We start from the raw sequence: 18,792 nt of genomic DNA, 5'->3' as shown, positions 1-18,792 counted from the left end.
AGAAGCTCATGGAAAGTTACCACGTAGATAAGGTGGCCGTGGAAAGTTTTGCTGGTGTAGGGTCAGTCGAAACCCCTCTTTTTGTATAATGTGCAGGGACAGAGACCTGAGACTTCTACTAGCTTTCGGAGAAGGAGGAGCATCTTAGAGTGAGCTCCATAGCTTTAAACTAACCCATTTGACGTGAGTACTTTTGAAGAAGTCAACATGTGCTGACACCTTTGGGACATGATAGGATAGAAAGGAGATCGGAAGGGCCCTCATTTAGAGTAGTGTATATGGAAATATTTTATTTATTTTTGATTCCTCAGCCATTCTTTGCTGTGTTGGGATTTTGAAAGTCATGATTCTGTGCCTTTTGTTCCCCAAGTGTGTTAGTCGGACATCGGCAATAATATAAAACAAAGGGAATAAAACACAAAGTGCGATGGACGTGGGACACCAGCCGATGTCCGACTAACACACTTGGGGAACAAACACAAGGGAAGGAATATTCAGGCAAAATCGGGTTATCTGAGAATCAAAATTACAAAATGATAATCCTCAGTATACACATATGCATGTTCAAGTTGTATGTTAACTATGCATTTAGTGCACTTGTTGACAACAAGTGTACTAAATGCATAGTTAACATACAACTTGAACATGCATATGTGTATACTGAGGATTATCATTTTGTAATTTTGATTGTCAGATAACCCGATTTTGCCTGAATATTCCTTCCCTTGTGTTTGTTCCCCAAGTGTGTTAGTCGGACATCGGCTGGTGTCCCACGTCCATCGCACTTTGTGTTTTATTCCCTTTGTTTTATATTATTGCTATCAAGAAATTATGTGTCCGGCTGGGCATTCTTAAAAATATAGCTCTATTTAGTCTATATTTATTGTCAGAATTTCCTCTTCTTTACTAAGGACCTCTGTTTTTTTTAAATAAACTAATGTAATGATTGCATTTAAGTAGGCCCTTGCATGTATTAGACGTCCTGTACATATAAGGTGCAGGACAATAGCATAATCACATGATGTAACCAAATTTAGTTAAAGTTGCCTGAATAGTAGCCCCTTATCTTTGGTTGTTTTACATAACTCTCCTTGGAATCTCGAAAAATAAATAATTAAGTGCTTGTTATTTTCGAAACTAGAATGTTCACATCCTAATGCAGGTGCAGGAAGGCCATCTTGTTATTTCAGATTTAAGGAGATACCCGTAATGTCTTTAAAGACGGTTGGAAGCGAGAAGGGGGTACGTCTACTGTACCTGGCCTAACTGAAGCTCAAGGTCATTGACGACTAGATCAATTTAATTAAAGAAGCTCATGGAAAGTTACCACGTAGATAAGGTGGCCGTGGAAAGTTTTGCTGATGTAGGGTCAGTCGAAACCCCTCTTTTTGTATAATGTGCAGGGACAGAGACCTGAGACTTCTACTAGCTTTCGGAGAAGGAGGAGCATCTTAGAGTGAGCTCCATAGCTTTAAACTAACCCATTTGACGTGAGTACTTTTGAGGAAGTCAACATGTGCTGACACCTTTGGGACATGATAAGATAGAAAGGAGATCGGAAGGGCCCTCATTTAGAGTAGTGTATATGGAAATATTTTATTTATTTTTGATTCCTCAGCCATTCTTTGCTGTGTTGGGATTTTGAAAGTCATGATTCTGTGCCTTTTGGGCCAAATCACTTATATTCCTAAACTTGGCTCTGTATTGATTTATTTGTAAATATATTCTTTGATCCTACGTTGCCTATATATTCAATTGTTTTTGGCCTTATAATTAATTTACCAACTGAATTTCGGAGTCTGTGGTCTTTTAACGCATGACTACATGGAAGCGTAATCTTGAATTGTTTTGTTCTCCTCAACCACCTGAAGTAGGTAAATAAAAGATAGTCTACGCTATAACCGGTAGGGAAATTGAGGAGTGCATTTTAGCATAATCAAATGGTAGTAGAGGATGGTTTACCTCTATAGGTGAGGGAAAATTAGGTGTAGGCTTGACAGATGAGAGGTTCCTGATGCGGAGCAGGCAACGGCGAGGAGTGGAGGAAACCAGCAGACGTTAATGGTGTGGCGGAAACAGTGGTGGCGTGAGTATGAAAGGTTGTATGTGATGTTTAAATTGGGGTGATGCAGTGAGTGTGTGTTGTCTTGCGGACTTGGGATGAATGTTGAGTGATTGTGGGTTTTTCAGTTCACTGGTCCTGACTCGTGCAGATCTGGAAATTTGGTGAGCACACCCAAGAGAAGTCCAAGATCCCAGGATAATTTTGTATTGTAATTGTCTGATGGTAACCGTGGGTGTCGTGAAGCGCTATCAACGACTCTCTTGCGATAGGGAACTTTGTGTGAATGTAGGAGTACATCGTGGTAAAAAACCTCAGATACCGGTATCGGACTATGGCTATTGAGTGACCAACGCAGATCGGGGTTCACTGCGAACAAATGTTCTTGTAAGTGGGTTCGATCGATCTTTAGTGACAGGCAATTATTTGTTTATGTAACTAAGTTATTGTGACTGTGTAGGAGCAGTTACTTGGTTTGATAACTTTTGGATATACAGTTACTTGTAGTACAAATGTGTGCAAGCGTGTTAGTGGTAAAATTGTAATGGCGGGTGAGCCGCTACAAGGAGTGAGTTGTTACGTCAGTGTGTGCAGCTCTTGGATAGGTCGGTTGGTGTAACCCCGCACTGGGATTGGTGGAAGTTCGTTTGCAGTAGAACATTGACCTGTGGGCTTGCAGACAATCGATCTTCACAATGAGATGCTTTAGGGTGTTACGAGATCTGTGTAGAGGGTTATACAGGGGTAGTGACTCCGGTAGGAGTAGAAGCTCAGCCAGAGGACACAATGGCATCTTATGGCAACAAACGTAGGGATCCACACCATAGTGTGGCTTCAGAATTGGCATACAATTACATTGAAAGAGGGCGAATTAGCGTTTCCTCGCTATGGGTCATCCATATGGAGGTGTTGTACCAGCTGAGGGGGGTGATGGCTCTTTGAAGCCCCAACCGAGACCCACTCAATTTGAGGCATTAGATGCATAAATGAGAGCAGCTCTAGTGAAGAGAAGTGAGGCTTCACAGGGAAGAATGAAGAAAGCAATGAAAGCATATCAGGCTACTAGTTGGGATGCACAGCTGAAAAGATGGAGAGTAGATACCATAGAAGGAGAACAATTGTACCCCTTTCGGTTGCTAGCAGGGGGTGGGGGGGTCAGAAGGGAAAAGTAAGACAGAGGAGGGCAGTGATACAGATTATAGTTTTCTTGATAGATTGTTAGCAAAACATTCTCCACCTTGTGACTCTAGATCAGAGACAGAGAGGTCGATTCCATCAGAGGAGGCTTCCGGAGTGGGACAAATGGGTTGTGAGGAACCAGCATCCAGATGAAGAGGAAAGATCTCAATGGTCAGACTCCCGGAAAGGTCGGGAGGAAAGAGGTACTCCAATCCTGATCCAGTACAACCTGCAGGAAACATGCAGTTACCAGACGCTCTGTCAGTACAAGTTATTTTGGGACAGTGGTCCCGATATATATCCCTAGAGAGAGAACAATTGACAGTCAACAGCAAATAGGTGAAGAGACAATATCTGGAGGGAGTCTGGCCGCGAGTGGGACAGGTTTCATACAGGTGTCAGTAGAAGCTAGTACCCCACTGCCAGCTACAGCTGATCCATCAAGAAAGGACAGTGGGTCAGAACGAAGACAGACAGGAGCATTAGAGAATTCGAGGTCAGATCTCCGGATGTGGGTTCAACCGGTGAGGGAGTCAATGCTGCCAAGAGAGGAGTTACACTTGAGACAAGAACCATCTAACCCCAGGGTATTGTTTGGGCCACAGGTTGTGTGTGCAGGCAACCATTAGAGAATTCAGAGCTGGGATAGAGAATGTTGCCAAATTAGATGTGGTAAGATTAAAGATGGAACTAGATGAGGTGATTGAAGGCAAACTTCCATTGGATAGAATTGAAACCTATGACCCGAGTGAGCTGCTCTTTGTAGCTAAGGGCATCACAAGGGAGTCAAAACGTTCCTATGATGCATTGTTAAGTTTGGCGAGGAGGTATGAGGTTGACCTGTCAAGGACCAAGATGATACAGGGAGCGTGCAGACTAAATTATACATATAAAGTTTTAGAAGAAGAACGAACAAGTGAACTAAAGGCGCAAATCAGGGAATTGGTGATAGGGATACGAGCATGAAAGGAACTAGACAAATGGGAGAAAATATGGGCGAAAAAGAAAAGTGCCAGGAACGGGACAGGAAATACTCCGCCTCCGAGTGGAGGGAAGGGAGCTGCAGGGAATTTCCCCTTGAGAGAAGTACAAAATGGAGGGTATGTACATGTGCCATGGAGTAGGGTGGATTTAGCAGTATTCACAAATGATTTTCCTCGGCTGAGGGAGAAACCCGCTGAGTGGTATAATCAAATAGACCAGTTTGTTAAGATTTTGAAAGTGTTGTGGATTGATTTGGAACACCTTGTTTGACATAGTGGTTCCGGCAGATTTGTGGGCAGTGTGCAAAATTGCTATTGAGTGGCCGGCTGCAGAGCCACCTAAAGATCCTGTGACCCATGGTCCTTTACCTGATGTGATGAGGAAATATGAGCAAGCGAATACTTGCTTACAGTCCAAGGTGGCTCCTCAAATTGTTGATTGTCTTAAGATTATTTGAATTACCCAGGAGCCTAAGGAAACGGTACATGATTACTATGAAAGATTGTTATTGGCTTCTAAACCGCATAGTGAATTAGACACTATTGAACAGAAAGACATGGAACAATTTGTCTCGAAGTTTGTGTTGGGATTGAAATCGGAGATTAGTTTGATGATTCAGCATCATTTGATATGTTGGCAGAACAAGTCGGTGGACGAAATTCTGCGTTATGCAAAATACTGTAGTGATCAGGTGGAATCAGCGCAAAAGAAACTGAAAGACAAGTTGATGTTGGTGCAGTTGAGGAACGCTGATCTAATGCAAGGTGGCAGAGATGCAATGGGTCGAGGTAGAGGAGGAGGCCGAGGGATGGGTCAGCATGTGGTGACCCAACCTGGTCAGGGTAGAGGAAGAGGAAGAGGAATGGATGCAGGCACAAATGAGTGGGTAGCACAGCAAAAGAAGGTCATCGCTTGCCATTATTGCCACAAAATCAGGCACTGGAAGCGCAAGTGTCGTTTGAATCCAGTAAATCAAATACAGAATGAGGGAGAAGGACAGATGTCCAAGGTGTTGAATACTGTGACTAGACGTAGGTCCATGTGTGGAGGAGGATACGAGCCACAAATGGAAGCTCAGTCTCCCAGGACATCTATGCATAGCCCATTGTACCATCAGATGCCTTAATTCAAAATACCGGACAGATTTGACAAAACATAAGAGTCTGAAGGGTGTCAGAGGGGGGGGGGGTGCAAGACTGCACCTTGGGCACAGCCCTAGATGTCGATGAGGGTGTGCCGTTTGTAGATGCTGACGTGAATGGATATCCTGTTACCTTCATATTAGAAACCGGAGCTGCGCGCTCCACAGTGAGAGCTGAAGTTGTCCCCAATTTAACTCTTTCTGGGCAGTCGATCCAAGTGGTCGGAGTTAGCAATCAGAAAATGACCAACCCATTGACAAATGAGTTACCTGCCAGAATCGGACCATCCCTAGATAGACATCAATTTGTAGGGTGTAATTTGAGCCTAGTCTGTCTCTTGGGACGAGACCTTTTGTGCACGTTAAACTGTACTATATCCTGCACTCCGAGAGGTGTGGAGTTACAGACCTCTGTTGATGATGCTGATTTCAAAATGGCTAACATGAGCTTGTGTGCAGAGATGTTAGTGGTTCTCACAGTAAAAGAATGACCTCATGGCCTGAAAGACTCAGTAGATCTGAAGGTGTGGGAATTCACAGGAGAAGATATAGGTCTGATTCAAGGGGTTGAACCTGTTAAGATACAGGTCAGACCAAATGCGGAATTCCCACAAATGCCACTGTATAAACTGGCTCCAGAAACTGTGGCCGGGATAAGACCCGTCATAAAGTCCATGATCGCACAAGCATTCTGAAGGAGATAGGGGAAGTCCCTGTAACTCACCTATCATGGGACTGCAAAAGCCTAGCTGCAAGTATACAATAGTGCAAGATCTGCGTTGGGTCAAAGAAATTGTGATTCCTTGTTGTCCTGTGGTACCAAATCCAGCTGTTATATTATTCCAGATACCCTACGAAGCGAAGTGGTTTGCAGTGAAAGATCTATGTCCGGCATTTTTCTCAATACCATTGCATGAAGAAAGCCAGTTTTTATTCACTTTTAAGCTAGACAGCCGTGTGTTAACATGGTGTAGAATCCCTCAAGGGTATACAGAGAGTCCCTCCATCTTTAGTCAGAGTCTGAAATAGAATCTTGAAGGACTGACGATGCCCCAGAACTCAATCCTAGTACAGTACATAGACGACTTACTGGTCGCTTCTGAGACTGAGGATGCTTGCAGGATTGACACTGTGACTTTGCTGAATCACTTGGCAGAGAATGGACACAAGGTGTCGTCCAACAAACTGCAGTACTGTTTGCCTGAAGTTCAGTACCTAGGTCAACGAATTGAGAAAGGAAAACAAAAGGGTGTCACCAGATTGCATAGAGACAATTTTGCAAATCGGAACTCTTAACAACGCAGTAAGAAGTCCGCATGTTATTGGAAATAGTCGGCTACTGTCGATAATGGATCCCAAACTTTTCCTTGCAAGCAAAGCCTCTGTAACCATTGACTCGAAAGGACATTAGTGATCCGGTACCATTGGACGATGAATGTTTAAAATCTTCCGCGAGCTGACAGAAAGCATATGTTTTGCACCAGCTCTCGGAATGCCAGATTATAACAGGGCGTTTTTGCTCTTTTGCTGTGAAAAGGAGGGATGCGCATTAGCGGTCCTTGTACAGACACATGGGGGTGCCCGTAGACCAGTGGCTTACTTTTCAGCTACATTAGATCCATTAGCTTTTGCATTGCCTGGATGTCTGAAATCCATTGTTGCAACTGGTGTCAGCATTGAGAGATGGGTCATCTGCTTATTGTTTATGTGACACATTCCGTAGAACTGTTGATGACAAGAACAAAGACACAATATCTCACGAACAATAGACTTAATAACTATGAGTAGGTGATATTGGCTGCTGAAAATGTTACCTTAAGACGTTGTACCACCCTAAACCCTGCTACATTGTTAGCTATTCCACAAGAGGAAGGAGATGAGGATTGTGAAGAACATGACTGCCTTGATGTTACTGAGCTATCTACCAAACTGAGACCTGACATTGTTGATGAACCTCTGCCTTATTATGATATGATCCTGTTTGTTGATGGTTCATGTTTAAGGGACAACAAAGGGTATTTAAGGGCAGCGTTTGCTGTATGCACCATCATGGGAGTGGTGGAAGCTGCCTGTTTGAGTATACTCTGCTCAGGTAGCTGAAATTACTGCTCTAATCCGTGCCTTTACCATCTTGAATGGAGTCCGAGTGACTATTTATACAGACAGTCAATATGGATTTGGCGTAGTTCATGACTTTGGGCAGTTATGGTCACAAAGGGGATTGCTAACGTCCTCTGGGTCTCCCATAAGAAATGGGGACTATGTCCGTCAACTGTTAGAAGCGCTTCAGAAGCCTAAAGAGATTGCAGTTGTTAAATGCACTGCTCACGGGAGAGGAGAGGATTTCGTCACAAAAGGCAATAACTATGCAGACGAAGTAGCTTGTTTTTGTGCTATACATGCCTGTGTTTTTAATGAAGAATATATAGGAGAGAGTGCAGAAGAGACCAAGTTCAGCATGATGTTAGCTGTAGCCGATATTTGGGATGAAGTGAAGAGGCTGCAAGATGAGGTTTCAGAAGATGAAGCTGCTCATGGGTCAGAGCAGGCTGCGAAAAGAGAGAAAATGGCATTTGGGTATCAACAGATGAGAGAACACCATTACCCAATTGTCTATTGAGCCCGATGGCTAGGCAGATTCACGGAGCAGTTCATCTAGGGAGAGATGCAATGGCGCGAGTGTTCAAGCAAACGTGAATTAATCTGCGATTTTGTGTGTGGGCTGAAGCAGTGTGTCACAAGTGTGTTAAAAGTCAACAAATGAATGTTGGAAAGAGAACTGTGGTTGCGATGAGTCATCTGGAGGTCCTTTCAATAGGATACAATTGGACTTCATTGAAATGTCAAGATGCAATAGGCTCAGATATGTTTTGGTGGTGGTATGTATCTTTGCGCGTTCGTTTGAGGCATATCCGACTAGACGATGTGACAGTCTCACAGTGGCAAAGCTGCTGTTAAGGGAACTGATACCGAGGTATGGAATTCCAACCTCTGAGGAAACAGACCGAGGGACACACTTCCATAATGAAATCATGAAATTGTTGTGTTCCGCTTTAAACATTGATCAGAGATTGCATTGTAGCTACAGGCCCTAGGCTTCTGGTCTCGTGGAGCAGGTGAATGGCACCATCAAGCCAAGGGTGTCAAAAGTTTGTTCATCGACTTCGTTGAAGTGGCCTGATGCTTTGCCTCTAGTGCTTATGAGTCTGCGTAGAATTCCTAGTAGGAGAACAGGGCTCTCCCCCCATAAAATATTGATAGGAAGAGCCATGAGCTTGCTTATGGTGCCAGCTACAGCAGTGATAAACATCACAGATGATTTGGTGTTGTCGCGTTCTAATCTAGGACCCTGATCGATACTGTGACCTTATGCCCCTATATGGCTATAAATCCATTCATTCCCTATATTGGCATAACCGATCAAATGCAATATTCAGAAACTTGTCTCTGGCCTCACACGAACAGAGCCACATTTCAGAATCGCTTCCTCTGCAACTTCCTTTGCAGCTTATTAGTGCAAATGACACAGCAGAAGCCACTCTCTAAGATTCCTAGATTAACACTCCGAGTTCTTCAACAAGATAAAAACTCAGCAACCTGGGAAAGCCCCACTTGCTATGTTTTGATTAGTAATAGAACTCTAATGAGCACTGAGAGACGATCACTTCCTAGTGACATCTTTATTGACGTCTTATGTCCAAAAACTTACGTCAAACAAGGCACCTTTCAGGTATAAATATTACCAACGTTGCCTTAAGCAAACGCTGATGCTGATGCTGGCTAGCTGCCTCATAGACATCGCTGCTGTTATCGCTGCTGATGCTATCGCTGCGAACGAGCGAACGATGGTGTGGTGAACACAGGAGCTGAACAGCTGTCCCCCTGCAAGAGCCCAGCAGATGCAAGCTGCCCGCGGACGCTGCCCCTCCTCCTCTTCATCGACGCGCTGAGAGAGACGCTGTCTTTTCTCATGCCGAGAAATCCAGCTCCAGCGTTTCCAGCCTACTCTTGCGAGTGACTGGAATATCGAGTCCCTGGAAGGAGATACCAGACCTCCAACATTCTATTTCAGAGGTATGGTGTTGACTAAACCCTTAGAGAGAATTCTTGATGCAAACCTTGGCAAAACCAACTTAACTTAAAGCTACTTACTTACTCCCCTCCCAAGTATTAGGCTTAGGTCAGGTACACTGGGGTAGGCGTAGTTAGAAGCACCAGTTGAGTACGTTAGTCAAATGTATATATGAATGTATATATGTTTTATTTATTTTAAACCATTGTATGGCTAAGAAACCATATCAATGCTTTTACAGTATTATTTCGCAATCCTCATTTTACTGTATGCACTTTTTATAATAACAAGTCTTGCAATTGTGGCAATTCATTTCTCTTGTATGAGAAGAAAGACTGTTCAATAAATAATACCTTTTATTGAAAACGCCTGTCTCTCTATTCTCTACATATTGTGAAAGTAATCTGCACAACAACTGACTGAGTAAAATAACTGTCTATTGTTTCACACGACTCTAGAGATTGACTCTTATCTGAGGAGCAAAGTTGTCATGTTGCACGGTTGTTGGAAAACTGAATCCCTTCTTGGCTGTGCCAGGGAAGCTGATCACTTCCTATTCAGTCAAGAAAGTTTCCAGTGACCCCTGAGCTAGTTGGTAACAAACCCAATTAAGTTTAGCATAGTCAGTAGAGGCCTGGAAGATCCGCACTTCTACGTCGATACTACTGTTTATGTTATTCCAATGCGCAGGGCCTATTGGGAAAATAGGAACTACACTACATGGCGCCCAAACGTTTGGTAAGGCGATAAACTAACGCAAGACGTTAGAGTAACTCAGTCGTGCATTTTTCACACAGACCCCTTTCTCCCGTAAATACTCCAATAGAGGTCTGGAGTAGGTGAAAGGTTCTAATCCGCCCGACCTTAGTAGGAAGAGATTCCTATGTAAAGCTCTGGTTTATTCAACGTTGAAGGATACAGTGTTCCAAAATATTGTGCACCTAATCTTTGTCTCCTTGGAGACCTGCTCTGCAAAACCTGCATTTATAAAATGTCAGTAGAAAACAACGGAACTGATGCCGCAGTAGATGCGACTCAGCAGGGTCCCGACGGGACTACTGAACCGGGTGCAATAATCATCCCGGCACATTTAAGAAAATCTATAACGTCAAAACTTATAGAAAATGGACTGACCACACAAGGTGGCACAGTCGTCTTCGTGATAGAGGCACACGAATATCGGCAGACAGAGGTATTCTATTCTTGGATAAAGTTTCCAGCGGCAGACGCAGCAACACACGAGTTCCACTATTACAAAATAGGGGATCCACCGGAAGAGTACGCTCCTTTCGAGGAGATTGAAATCCCATTAAAATTCCAAGAGCACCTGCTCTGGTTTAAAGGCGCCCTAAAACACAATGATCATACAACCAGGCTCGGTCCACTAGGTAGACCAGAAGCAACGTGGCCGGTTCTAGCCAGCTACACACTACATCCGGACATTGATAAAATGTCTAGAGAAGAACTTTTAGCACAGCTAAAAACATTAATTAAAATACATAGGCAATTAGTCCAATATGTAATGCGGACTGCTACAGTCCAACCAGCTGTTAATGTTCCACAGCTGACCCCTCATCAGGGGAACACAAATAAAATTACACCACAGAACATACAATCATGTCTTGGTAAAACACCCGTAAAACGGGAACAAATTACTTTCTGGTTAGCGCAGAAAATTACTCAAATAGAGGCAGTATTTCCGAATGCTACCCCTACTGAGAAACACAGGATTCTGACCATCTGCCTTCCAATGGGGGTCGCACCACAAATGGAGGACTGTGACACTTGGGGTACAGTCTTTGCTTCAATTTACACAAAAACACATGGTGTTCCGTCTATGGCGGTAATACCAGAAGTGCTAAAACAGATTCAAAATGAATACGGTCCAGAACCTACTTTAACTCTTGGTATGAAATTACTGAAAGATTTCAAGCAGGTCTCGGCTATATTACTAGCCAACATTAAAGGAGAAGCAGCATCTGAGGCGATCCGCCAGAAATTGAAGGAAACAGATATAACAGATCAACCAATTGAGCTTGCCAGAATGATAGAAAAATGTTATGAAGAACTAGGTAGAGACAGCTTGGGTGGAAAACCAGTAAAGCCCCAACTGCTCGAAAATCCTGAAAAATTATTTATTAAAAATAATTCAAACACTCCTAAAAAGAGCTGGGATGGAAATAAATAATCCACTCCCAAGGAAAAAGTTTTCCAGTCCAGAGGAAGGTCTCCTCGACGGAGGGAAAGAACTCCCACTCGAGAACACCAGTCTCCCCAGAGGGAGCCCTCTGAAAAAAGATCTAACCTTAGAAATAGGGATAATTTGAAGAAGCCTGATAGATATCAAAGTATTGATACACGTCCCTCTTGATCTTTTTCGCAGAAATCGGAAAGAAGAGGACGGTCAGACCCAGGAGAGCACACCAAGTCCAAAGACAAGGAACCTGCTCAAAGTAAAAAGTTACAATTTCCAAAAAAGAAGGTAGCCAGTATTAGAGTAATCGAACATGCCGAGAATACTGAGGACACAGTTGAAAAACGGGGAGTGGGCACAGACAATGTTAGACAGTGCAGCAGAAATCAGTATAGCTCGCAAGATCCTGATGAGTCATCTGGAGACAGTGGACACGAATGAATACATTCAGGTTGAAACTGCCGACACCAGACTTAGCGAGCCCCATAAGATATACGAAATAACATTGCGTATAGAGGGTAATAAGGGGTCTATTTTGGGATAAACTCTCAAAAGGCTATGACATTCTGTTAGCTGAAAAAGATTGGCCCCCAGAGTTTGTCAGGGAGTGCCCTCGTGGCGAAGAAATGATTATGCCTGCCTTCTCGAATCACATTCCGATTCACAAAAAATATACTTATGCGAGGAAATGGGCAGTAGCCCAGGCGCCGGCATTATATAAAAATCATGTAGGATGGGATGAGGACTCTCCTCCTCACAAAATCCAATTAAAAAGTGAACCAACTGCACAAAGGCAGTATCCCATTAAGCAAGAAGCTAAAAAACAAGTCAGGGAGATTTTAGATCAACTTGAATACCAGGGGGTGATTGAAACATGCACCTCTCAAATGAACAATCCTTTGTTTCCTGTCTCCAAGCCAGACAATTCATATCGTCTAGTTTTGGACTACAGACACCTTAATGCATGTTGCAAAACATTTGCAGTACAAAATTCGCATAGTGCTGCACTAATGAATAACATAGTTAGGAAAAAATATAAAACAACATAAGACATATCTAATGGTTTCTTTTGTCAAAACATTGCACCAGAAAGCAGATACTTGACCGCTTTCTCAGTAATGGGGTCTCAGAAAAATTTCTGTAGGCTCCCACAGGGGTTCAAGAACAGCCCAGGACTATTCTCAGCTAGAGTAACAGAGTTACTACAATTATATGATGATGAGGCATTATCTTACGTAGATGATATCTATCTCACAGACGACGACTTGGATACTCACTTGAAAAGAGTGAACACCATAATACTTGGGTTCGCTGCAGAAGGTTACAAATTCAACTTTAAAAAGTCTCGAATTGCCCATCTGACAGTATTATTTTTAGGATACGAATTATCAAGTGAAGGGAAAAGCCTAGCGGACAACTTCTTAGAGAAGTGCGCTGTACTCCAAGCACCAAAAACGCTGAAGAATTTACAATCGATTCTAGGCTTCCTGAATTTTGGTAGAACTTACATTCTAAATTACGCAGAGAGGGTTTAACCTCTCTACGAACTAATTAAACCTGATTTTAAACAAATCAATTGGACTCAAAAACACACAGAAATTTTGAGATCACTGCAAACAGACATGTTAGCAAAAACAAAATTAGATACACGTGACAACACACGCAATCTTGTAATCTGAGTCATCCCAGGAAGATGCGGATTCACGTACCTGACCTCTAATGAGGGAGAAAAGGTACCAATTTCAATTAAATCTCACTTGTACACACAAGCGGAAAAAACATTCAGTCACACAGAAAATACTGTGAAAGCAGTGCAAACTGCATTAGTGAATGAGCGAGAACTAGCACACGGCAAAAGGATTAATATCCTCACAGCGGAATCCGCCTTCGAGGCGCTATTCAGCCCAGTAAACCTGCCTACAGTGTCACTGGATCCGAAATGGATACAGTGTATAGATTCTCTTGGAGCGGAAAATGTAAAATACTATTTCGCCCCGCAATTCGAAAAACTGAATGATTTGACATATGAAGAAGAATATCCTCTGCCAATCGAACTTCTGCCTCTCCCACAGTACGTCTGTATAATCTATACAGATAGATTTGTACAGCATTTCAACGTAGAGAGCAAATCCTACGATGCAGCCTACGCGATTGTTAAAGGTCGTTGGCTGAGCGGCAAATTCAGACCGAAAATAACAAAAACTGAATCAGTGAAGTGCTGTTCGGCTCAGAGAGCTGAAATCAGATGTTTAAAGATGGCGCTTGAAAATGCAGAACGTGAATTCCCGACACTAATCGTGTGCGATTCTCATTTTTGCGGCAACTCTTACAATAATAAACTGCAGAGCTGGATTGAAAATGATTACAAAGATGACACAGGTGCCACAATAAAGCATACATTGCTCTGGAAACAGGTAGCTCTTTTACAGAAAGAACTACAAAAGACTCACGTGATACACACTCAGAGTCATCAACGTGATGGCGTTCACGTTGCAGGGAATTCATTGCCTAATACAGCCATAGCGGAAGCAACTAAACCGGCTTCCGTAGCCACAAAAAAGCATTCAGAAAAATACATAGACGGGGAAACCATGCTGGCAGTCAAAACGTCCGTAAAAGGCGACTGTGCAGCAATACCCGTGAACTATCCACTCAATTATGCATACGTAATCGATGCAAACTCCGTTCCTTTTGCTCGAATCCCTGGAGTGGGGGATAGGGTAATTCCAAACATGAACCGGAGAAAGTTATTATTAGCAGACGCACACATGGGTGAAGGTCCTATGCACATACAGATGAGGGAATCTCTGAAAGAATTACAATCAGTGTACTGGTGGCCAGGAATGAGCCTACACCACTACATATATGTAAAGAACTGCCCGGACTGCGACAGAGATCGCAGCAATGAGTCAAGCGCATTAATGCCATGGTAGGCATAATGTTGTCTACCTGCCATCCAGCGTCCTATTAATCATTAAGGCTAAATCCACTTAAAAAATGTGGCCCCAGCGCTCGGCTGACGCCAGAACGGTTATAAAAGATCTGCGAGTCTTTATCAGCACATACGCAATTGTCATGTTCCATTCTGACCAGGGTCCTGCTTTCAGCTCTCGAGCTTATAAGGAGGCCATGGCCAGCATGGGAGTTGGGTTGCGGTATTCTTGTCCATCACACCCCAAAGGGAACAGTGTGGTAGAAAGAAAAAAACGGGACATAAAGCAATATATAACAGCGAAGGTATTAGGTTCGGGTGCTGGGTGGGTCAAACATTTAATAAGTGTCCAATTAAGCCTAAATAACTTGCCAAGAAATTCTCTAAAAGGTTTCAGCCCATACGAACTATTGTTCGGAACTAGAATGCGAATTCCGGACTTAGATAGTCTGATATCAGTGGTAAAAGATAAGAAAACAGACTTTGACATCAAAGATCATTTGGCTGTTTTACAGGACTTGAATGAAACAAGAAAATCCTTAAGCAACATAAAGTTAAAGCAACAGCCAGCTACCACTGACGAGGCACCACCAGCAACAGCCCCAGCAAGGCCTGTCTGGATTCCAAAGATTGAGGATCTAGTCAGAGAAAAAATAGCGGTGAAGAAGGAATTTGGGCCTTCTTACAGAAAAGCAGTACCTGTCTTAGCAATCAATGGAACAAGATCAGTAGTACTACCGCCCCTTGCTGGTAAAAAGGAGAACAGAGTTGTATCAATCAACCTGGTAAAAGTAAAACCACAAGCATGTGGCAATAATCAATAGTAGGCCCAGTGGACTCCCGAGAAACAACAGAATACCCAAACTTGCAACAATCCAAGAGGTTCAAACTGAAAGACTAATCACATTCGATCAGCCTGCAGTGCACAGAGAGGGACTATGCAATAATGCCATGGAACTCGTGTCTCTTGAAACACAGATTGAAACAGTTCATCAAGAAACACTAGTCTACAATGATGTGGCATCAGAATGTGGGCTGCTGAAAGACAAATTGAAAGAACAATCCCAACAATTGACAGAACTTCCTCTGGCTACTTTATCAACTTCGACAACTTTTCCGAGGATCAAAGCAACCCCGAAGTGATTCCAGAAAAAAAGACTTTTAAAGAAAAAGCAACGGAACTCTTTCATCAACTGAAGGAAATTTACCTTATTTCTCCATGGTTAGAGTTCTGGTTTGGACTAGGTGTATTTTTCCTCCTGCTTTGGCTCATCATGGTACTTTGTTTGGGAAAATTCATTGAGGGAAAATATAGTACAATGGACACAGCAAGTCAGAACATCAACTTAGTCCTCAAACCACACAGATCATCCCACGTGAAGAAAAGAGAACTGTCAACAGTAAATGTCACAGCCATTCCAATACCCGGTGGGTTAGTATGGGAGAAAACTGACTATGAAATCTATGGCCCGGTTGAAATCCTGAAGTATCCTCATCAATTCAAGGTTTCCTTAAGTGACTTTGTAAAACATAGTACATTCTCTGATGATTGGGACTTTGAAAGTATTAATAATATGATGTCTGATTTAGTAATGCCAGCTAGATTCACAGAACATGATTATTTACAAGGTTCGTCTAGTTATGAACAGATGTTCTGCTTCACACATTATGGTGATCATTACTTGCATAAATCTGCACAGCCTAGAAATGTTTTTAAGTATAATCAATGGGAACAGTGTGCTACACCACCTAAAAGCAGTTCTAAAACATTCTATGAGAAATTCCAGTACTTCTCAGGGTTTAACACCAGTGATGCAGAAACGTTTTATTATAAACTTTTAGATAAAACAGGGTTGAAAACAATGCTGACAAATACTAAATTGATATATTCAGAAGCATTTTATGAAAATATTATGACATTTGGTTTTGATTATTGGAAAAGTAACATTGAAACAAAAACCATCTGGGGTACAAAAGAGTGGCAGGTACAAGGCCTAGAAGCACTGTTCAGAGCCTGCATGATCCCAGAACAAATGATGTTTTTAAATGACACAATTCACCAAACATCCTGTCTTGGCCTAGCTAAGATTAAAGACCTTAACAAACCGTCTATTCCAAAGCCAATACCTGAAAATACAACAACAGATATTGAGATAGACGTATCTAAAATTTTACATTTAAACAGAACACATCCTGATTGGAAAAAGTGGTTAATCTGGCCTACTGACACAAACAACTGTCAAGATAGATTCCTGAATAAAACACAGGGGTTAAAAATGACCAGACAAGACCCTAGATACTCCCAGAGACAACATCCAGGGATAGTAACAACATACAGTGTAGGGAAACTCTACCTCGAATGGCTAGGATCATCCACACTGGCTGAAATTAAGCAACACTTGTCTTTACTTAAAGAGGGTGCTGATTTGCGCGATTTTATTATGGGACCACGCAAACAGCGTCAAAAGCGTTTCATAGCGACCAGTATCTATGCGGTATACAACGAGGCTTGGAAAGTCACACAAATTGAAACAGCAGGAAAAATACGAGAAATTGATCGTATTAATTTGGAAAAATCACTTTCTGTAGTGGACAATGGGTTAATGACTCTGTCCTCCAGAATATATTCACTGGACAGTATTGTATCATCTGCCTTTGATATAATAGACAAAGACTTGCTAATGTTACAGCATGGCCAGTCACAATTGCGTTCTATTGTACAGTTAGGCTGGACGTGGCAAAATCTTCGTTCAGGCTATGTGCCTTGGCGTTTAATCAACACAACGTCATTGTTTTCCATCTTTAACCTTACTGATAAACAAATCAGCTTGGCACAGAAAGGAGCAGACTATACAATCCTTAGCATCGAAAAACTTGAGAGATTACCTTTGACAATGCCAGAAAGTCCTGTCATTGAATGGATACACAGGATTATCACAATTCCGATAACAACTTTCTGATTTAAAAATTGCCTTGAATACATACCTACTGGCCAGTATGAACGATTGGGTAAAGGATACGTTAAATCAACATGGAAATTACCATACACACACACATGCTATAGTGACAGCAACAAAAATGTATTTCTTAGTGGTAAAAACTGTAAATGTTCACTAAGCGGTATACTTTTGTGCCAGGGTATTAATTTACACGGAGCCTGTGAAGGTAATTCTAACAGCCTTTCATGCCACCAGCATGTCACACCTGCAACGCAGATAGGGCCTTTCTTTATGCAACTCGCAAATGGGAGTTACATTCTAATAATGGATCACAGCTGTTGTGGCCTTTTGCCAGGGAAAGCCTATCTCGTAAGCGTAACTTCCATGGTCAAATGCTGTATGCATGCATTGTTTCCGAGCGGCCCTGGAGACATAGAGACTCCCATTTGGCCTCGTTTGAATTTCTCTTCTATACGAATTGATACTTTAAGCAAAATGAAGTCTGTGCTTTTGCAGACAACAGTGCCCATCACGTCATCAAAAGAGACGTATGATCTTCTAGTTGCAAGGACGGCTACGGAGATACATGACCTTTTATCAACAAACTGCCCCGTGCATTTCGGAGAAATGCTTAGCCAACTCCTTAACATGTCTAGTGCCATAGGCATCCCAGGCATATTTAAGACGATTTTTACGGGACTGCTAACACCATTCAAAGCAATTCTGGGAATCATTCCCAATTTTGTCCATTCAGTCTTTGGCGGCATACCCCTATTTTTGGGACTTGTAGCAGGCATTTTATTTTTGACCCTCCTGCTCCGATATGGCAAGCCACAGCTCAGACATGACTCCGGCGGGAATGGAAGAAACAATCCTAGCAGTGCGCTACCGGGACAGAATAACTAGAGTCCTTGGATTGGCCAGGCTGAGAGATCTAAACATGACCTGGTTCCTTTCATTCAGACCTATATGGCAAACCTGCATCTTACCTGTGCTACGATGTATGCTATGCGGAGATGAGTGCGTGTTGGACATCTGTCTTGCACTTCCATCAGCAGTACCAATGGATATCGATACTTTGCTTAGTCCTGTAACGGCTCACGCATTGTGTTGTCCCCAGCGGCTACCAATCCTGATTACGGCATTCGTTGAGACTCCTGTACTACGACTAGGTGGTAACAGTGGAGCGAGTGACAAAAGCAACATCACCCAGGTGCGACCTTCTTTGAGCATTGCTGATCCAGACTTTGATGATAGCAATCATTCTCACACCTGCCAAGTTACAGCAC

The 18,792-nt window shown here is 42.7% G+C and overlaps 1 protein-coding gene across 1 annotated transcript in view; it reads right to left on the bottom strand.

Annotated features, from left to right (window-relative positions):
• The window catches only part of LOC147663082 (glutamate carboxypeptidase 2-like), a 222,372-nt gene that overhangs the window by 164,913 nt on the left and 38,667 nt on the right, over positions 1 to 18,792 (bottom strand). The window lies entirely within an intron of this gene.

The sequence above is a fragment of the Lissotriton vulgaris genome, unplaced genomic scaffold (assembly GCF_964263255.1).
Source record: "Lissotriton vulgaris unplaced genomic scaffold, aLisVul1.2 SCAFFOLD_3341, whole genome shotgun sequence".
NCBI lineage: Eukaryota > Metazoa > Chordata > Amphibia > Caudata > Salamandridae > Lissotriton > Lissotriton vulgaris.
Note: the sequence above shows the minus strand (reverse complement) of the source record. Positions and strands in the feature narration are given on the sequence as shown.